The sequence below is a fragment of the Ischnura elegans genome, chromosome 8, assembly GCF_921293095.1.
Source record: "Ischnura elegans chromosome 8, ioIscEleg1.1, whole genome shotgun sequence".
Lineage (NCBI taxonomy): Eukaryota > Metazoa > Arthropoda > Insecta > Odonata > Coenagrionidae > Ischnura > Ischnura elegans.
In genome coordinates, this window is record NC_060253.1 from 24,510,297 (window position 1) to 24,517,697 (window position 7,401).

Here is a 7,401-nt window from a genome sequence, read left to right on the forward strand (position 1 = left end):
AATCCCAACAATTACCTCACTCCACCTCTGCTGCTTATTATTGCTTTTATTTCGTCACACCAACAACCAAAACAAACCACTCAAAATTAGGTGTTACATTTGCCCCATTGGAAAAGAAAATGGAATGACATGCAATTTTCTTTTTCAAAGCCTTCAAAAACAAAGTATTATGGGTTACGGGCGTGGCCCCAACGCCTTCAGTTTTGAACTTCCCCCTTTCCATCACATAAACACAGTTCACTCCACTTCACACACCGGCATTTCATTATTCCATCTGTCACACTTCTCTTACTTATCACTCCCCTTCTCCATTCACTTTACTCATTCATTCATCACTGTCATCATTCATTCCAAGCATATAAATACCAACCATGCACTTAATAAACAATCAACAAACACTCCTGCAATCATCGATATCAAATTATAACACATGTATTTACCCTCACTTTTCTCCTGTCACATCACCCTTCCACCGTCTCTCCAGGGTGTAACCACTCTCGCCACCTATCTAATTGCCCCATTTTAAATTTTACTCTCCTCCTTTTCTCCTTCCTCCTTCTTCTCTTCACCCGACCTTCGTCCCTTCTTACGTTACCTTCACGTATCCTAAATATTCTCGCGATCCTCTCAGAGTCACCTTCTCCCGCCGATCCAAGCTCGGTTATGTGACTGCTTCCTTCCGCCATCATGGAATTGACAAGGTGCTGTCGCTCCGGTTGGCGCGCCTCCGCTACATTGTTTAGTGCAGGCCGCTGATCAGCTGATATCTCGCCCGGCCGGTGAACGTATCCATCGCCGCGAAAGTTTTTGTCTCGTCGTCCCTCTCTCTGCTGGCTCGACGCCTGCCACTCCTGCTGCTGCGACTTCCTCGAGTCCCATCCGTGCTGCTGGTTGTGCTGGAACGTGCCTCCCGACGTCCTCCACGCACTCTCCTCACGGGGTCCTGATGTATGCCTCCCATCGAACGTCGGTACCTTCAACTGTACCGCGGATGTCATTCCCCAGCAGCAGAGAAGGTTGTCTCAACGTTGTAGCAACGTTACAATGAGGAAACATACAAGTTGTCACAACGTTTCTTAAAATTGTCACAACGTTGCACAACGTTGTTTCAACGTTGTCTCAACGTTGAAGTTCCCAGGAAACAACGTTGTGACAATATTGTCAGAACGTTGTGACAACGGTAAGACAATATTGTCAGAACGTTGTGACAACGTTGAGACAACGGTAAGACAACATTGTCAGAACGTTGTGACAACGTTGAGACAATGTTGTCACAACGTTGTTTCCTGGGAACTTTAACGTTGAGACAACGTTGACACAACGTTGTGCAACGTTGTGACAATTTTAAGAAACGTTGTGACAACTTGTATGTTTCCTCATTGTAACGTTGAGACAACCTTCTCTGCTGCTGGGGTTGTGACGCCGGGTCTCGCGTCTTTCTCACGCACGATGCGTTGGACTGCTTCCTCATCTAGCCCAGCTGCCTTTGTGGTGGATTCTTGTCCTATCTCGTCCGCCATCTTCCCGGGCACTTCCTCCGCTTGTTTTTCCTTTCTCCCCTCACATTCTCGCCGAAACGCCGCTAGCCCTTCGTTGATGCTTTTCATTGTCTCCTCCAACTTTTTGTCTCTTTCTTCTTGTTTACTATCTCGCCTCTCCCGTTCTGCTTTCCATTTTTTATCTCGACTCTCCCGTTCTTCTTCCCATTTTCTATTTCGACTCTTCTGTTCTTCTAGCATCTGTCTTAATAGCACCCGTAGGTCACTGTATCCTTGGTCCTGCGTCTCCATCTCAAACTCATGTGTCTCTATATCTACCCCTTCTTTTATCAAAAGTGGCTTTAAACGCTCCTGCAGCTCAAATTTCGCCCCTTGGGTCGTCGATCCCCGATCCCTCAACAAACTTTGTAAATCCACCTTTTTCAGTTCGTAAAATTTTTTCACTCCCGCCATCTTGAATTCCCGCTCTCTACGACGCGACTCGTTCCTCAGGCGTTCCGTGGTCTCGATCCTTTCGAGAAGTCGTGCCCTACACGTTGCGGCGCCAAAATGTAACGTTTCATTTAATTTCACTTCGTTTTCACGTTACTTTCAAACATTTTATTTCACTGTAAATAATACATACTCGGGAGCGAGGGAACACCCGTCCGCCATAACTATCACAATCCGACTCCTCTCATTTCATCTCCTTCCCGCCGTCAACAATCCCAACAATTACCTCACTCCACCTCTGCTGCTTATTATTGCTTTTATTTCGTCACACCAACAACCAAAACAAACCACTCAAAATTAGGTGTTACAACCGCATGCTTTGCCATTTTGCTCTCTTCTTTGCCCATTTTGGGATCCTTTGACAAATTTGCTACTGGGTCCCTTGAGTGACCAGTCAACCCCTGCCCATAGGATACTGCTAACTGTAACATTTGATTTAGACGGAAGCAAAAGAACTCGCTGTCAACAAATATCCATTCAGCTATCAGGAAACTGGCACACTATGTAGACTGTAAGAGATGTATGTACTAGGAAACCTGACTTTGCCTTTGACGATTTAAAAAATTAATTTTGTCTTGAAGAATTAATGCTAAGTACCTGAGTGGAGACCATTGTCTCGATCATTTATAGTAATGCAGAAATCATGTTTGAATCCCAATAGATGCCTTTTGAATGTTGTCAAGGAAATGCAATTGAGGGATTTTTTTCAATTGAAGTACATATGATGCAGTTAATTTCAACCATGATGAGCCATGTCATATCATGTAGAATATTTGTAGGAGCAAGCAAATGATAAATAAGCATAATTTCAGGATAAAATAAGTAGTGCTTCAGGAAAAATTATCGAGAAAGAGATAAAGCAGTATTGATATTTGATAAAGGAACAAACGCTAGCTCTGTTAAGTTACCAGAATTTTTACAACTTAGTCAATATTTTATTGAAGAAAACTTGGATATGAGCATCTCCTTTCACTAAAAAACTTAGCATTCCATTTGGTCCACCCGAGAGGGACAAATGTGGAATCTACCTCTTTTCACCAGTGGAATGTGGACCCATGGGTCACCCATAAGTTTGAAAAAATAAAATAAATTCATGATAAAATGCCTAAGCTCAGTGAAGTGGAGTGTGGGTATACTGATGACCTGCAGTGCTGTACTTCACAAGTCTTAATTACCCTCGTGTCTCTGTCTCTCAGTGCCACACAGAGCTGACAGCATTCTCTGGCTAACCGTCAGGTATCCCCTATTTACTTGGTGGCACGTGTTTAACTGTCTATGTGGCTTGGTGCAGTCAAGCTTTGCTTCCCTATCCTAATGAGAGTTGCCGAGATTGACCAAGAGAAGCCAAATGAGCAGACTCACTAGCCTCAGCTATGGCTAGCCCACCAAAGTGCCATGGCCGTCTTCTGTGGAGGGAAGTGGCAAGGGTGGGTGCTGGGTGTGGAATTGACACCAACAGACATTTTCCAAAATGAGCAAATCCATGGCTTGTTTTCCATATTTTTACGTCCTGTCTTCAGCAAAAAATAAAACAACTACATAGATATGTACTGCCATTGTAACTCTGCTTCAGTCATTTTCTGACCTTTTTGTATGGTGCGTAAATATTTATAGTTTTCTTTAGACATTGGCAAATCCAGGGATAACTGGATGCTTCACCACTCATAGTAATCAAAAACAAAAGGAGAATTTTCACTTCCAATTCCTTCAATATCCTGCTTAAGAAAAAGCTAATTAAGACCTTTACAAGACCTGCAGGATTGAAAATAGCAGAGATTCCATGTGGAATCTTACAAAATTTAATGTTCTTCAGTGTCAAAATGGATTTCTATAAAGTGCAGCCTAAAGTTTTACATGGAAAAAATTAGTAACAATGGTCATAAGCTAAATAGCCAGATGTAATACTTTGATTGAGTCACTTGCTAAAGTAAATACAAAGAATAATGCTAGAGAAACATACTGGTGTATACAGATGATGTTACTGGCATGAAATCTTTCTCTGTGAATTAAACTGCAGTTGATGTCATCATAAATTTATAAAGTGAGGGAAGTTTTCATTTGTCTATGTAAATTTATATGCCATAAGGACATCAGGAAGAGAAATGCATAAGCAAAGGAAGTATTTAATAGTAGTAAAGAGCTGATGAGAGGATTGCTATGTAAGAGTATTAACACTTAGAAGCCCAAGCCCGAGTAGGGCTCAGGTTGCATATTTCCTCCCAGGGACCCAAGCCCGAGCAGAGCTCGGGCTGTCGGATTTAATTACTTAAAAAATATACCGTGCGATTTTCTCGGTCCCAAACAATGTAACCTATTCATTTAGCTGTCTGTCCTTCAAATATTGATGGTGCTGCCATTTAGCCACTTCTAAATGCACTTTTTCGGATTAGGAAATGACTCCACAGTTTTCACCAGTTTTCGCTCTACGGGGCTGTGAGTTCTTAGCTTGCACGCAACCGCGTTCAACGTTGTGCGACGTTTGTGTACTTTTCTTGCTGAGGTTGGATATTTTTTCATTAGAATATGGCAAATGATTTAGATGAAAATGATATTTTAGAGGCCTCAGAAGAGCCTACTTTGGATTCTGGCTCTGAAGGAGAGATTGATGAAGCCGCCGAAGATCCTGAGTTTCCACCATCTGGTAAGGCCTTCGACTGAAGTGAGGGAACTACTTTATTTTCCTGCCCTAATTATAATTTGTAATACAAATATTATATTATTCGTTTTATTGTTGTTATTTATTGCTAACGCTGGATATCTCTCTTTGTAAACATACTGTAGATAGCAGTGATATGTAGTAGCTGTGACGAATCTGGTAATGTAGGCTCAACAAGAGAGTTCTTCATCGGCAGTTCCACAAGGGAGGAAGTTGCAACGTGTTTCTGCTGAAGTACTACAAAGAATACAATGTAGCGCAGATACTGGCTGGTTGGATGAGGACAATTTGCCTATTATCCCAGTGTTTGAAGAGGAAAGTGGTATAACCGCGTCAATTGATGCCGCTTCATCTCCATTTGAATGTTTCGAGCTATTCTTTCCACCATCCATGGTAAAACACATAAAAGTGGAAACCAACAGGTATGCATCATCTGTCATTGCAAAAATAAGGCGAGAAAAAAGGGTAGGCAAAAATAGCCTATGGAACTCTCGGCAGCCCGTGAAGATGCACGAATTTTATTTATTTTTTTTCGATTGTTATCCGTATGTGCTTGGTGAAAAAACTAAACTCAGAGAATATCGGTCCACCAACAAATTTGTATCAACGCCGCATCCATCATCTGTTATGAGTAGAAATCGATTTGCCGCTATTCTCTCAAATTTGCATGTAAACGACAATGCTACCTACATCTTTTGAGGAAATGAAAATCACGATCCTCTACACAAGATTCATCCTTATTTTGACCATCTAGTGAAAATCTTTGCTTCGTCGTATGTGCCATCCGAAAATTTGACAATTGATGAAGGGGTTTGTGGATTCCGAGGACGTGTACAATTTCGGGTTTACGTGAAGAATAAACCTGAAAAGTATGGAATAAAACTTTTCATTGCTTGTGATGCTGCATCAGGCTATGTGCTGAAAATGGAGGTATATTGTGGGAAAGGCAATGCAGACAATTCAATCATGCCACTATTTCAAAGACTGCTCCAAAACTATTTTGATAAGGGTCATACTGTTTATTCAGATAGGTTCTACACCTCACCTGCGCTGTTTGATTTTTTATGGGAGAGAAAAACAAAAGCTGTAGGGACTTGCATGTCCAACAGAAAGGGGTTGCCAAAGCAAACTGTGATAAAAAGGAAGCTAAAAAAGGGGGAAACAGCGTACATGCGGCGAAAACATTTATTGCACCTGAAGTGGAGAGACACCCGTGATGTTTTGCTCTTATCGACAAAACATAAGATGACATCCAGTTCGGTTCAAGTCCGAACCAAGGAAGGACTTTTGATGAAAAACAAACCAGATGCCATGTTGGACTACAATGTGAATAAAGAAGGAGTGGATAGAAGTGACCAAATGCTTGCTTATTACCCTTTCAAACGTAGGCAGCTGAAGTGGTGGAAGAAACTATTTTTCCATATGTTCACCATGGCCATAACTAATGCCAATGTTTTATTCAGGGCAACTCGAAGCAAGGAGCAGAAGAAAAATTTGCATTTGTCAGATTTTATGCTGAAGATTGGAGAGGGATTACTTGAGAAAGGAACAACATTAGCAAAGGAGACATGCTCTACAACAATTTCTTCAAACAGACTTCTGGGTTGACATTTTGCGGAGAAGATTCCAGCCACAGAAAATAAATCACAACCCACTAGAACCTGCAAAGTATGTGCTTGACAGGGGAAAAGCCAGTACAGGAAAAGTGACTAGGAGAGAAACAATTTGGTGGCGTTCCTGTTGTGGTGTGGCATTATGCATGCCAGATTGCTTCAAACTTTACCACACAAAAAGCAAATTATATCTTGGATATGAATGAATAACTTGACAAGACACAGTGATATCAATGTCAGGGCTTTTTATTTTTCTTCAAAAAGTGGTTGTATTGTATGAGTCATATTAATTTTTATTTGCGTTACAGGCAGTTTGATCTGTTTTTACGTTAAAATATAGGATTTCTTCTATAAAATTCGCGCAACATTATTCATTCAGTTATCCAAATAAACCATGATTTTATAGAAAATCAACAAAACCCCCGGGTTTCTGGCAACGCGCATATGAAAATACCCCGGACCTCAAAGAGATAAAAAAAGGCCGGTGAGGGTCTGACCTGGAGTGTTTTGCATTATGGTGTAGGCATTTGGACAGGTAAGAAAGAGGATTAAAAAAGGAGGCATTCAAGATGTGGCTGTGGAGAAGAATGAAGAAGGTGAAGTGGACGGAGGAGAGGTGGAATGATGCAGTGGATAATCAGAGGAAGCTTCTGGATGAGATATTGAGGAAACAAGGTTTGGATGGAACGAGTATTAAGAAGGGAGTGGAATCTTAAGTCAAGACAAGTCATACGGCATTATGATTAATCATAAAGCATCAAAAGAAACCAATGCCAAGACTATGAGCAATAAAAATCACCAGAAATGGATCTTCTAAATTTTGAATTATCTGGAGGCACTTCCCTCATTGCTGTCAATAAAAATCAGCAGTCTATTTTATAAATCTTTCCACAATTCCAATAAATGTGCAGAAAATTAGCATTTAAGTCATACATTTGCCACCCATATTGTTTGGGAATGGGCTTGTCATCACTTTTTCGTACCGTAGATTGTGTTGGAGTTTGAAAAAGAGACTTATATTTCCTCTTTTCTCGATCCATCATCCACTTCTTGAGATAATCGTGAAATATAGGACTGCTTGCAGTGGTAACTTGAATGGTTAATTTAAAATTGTTGGTTGTAAGCAAAAAAAGATAATAGG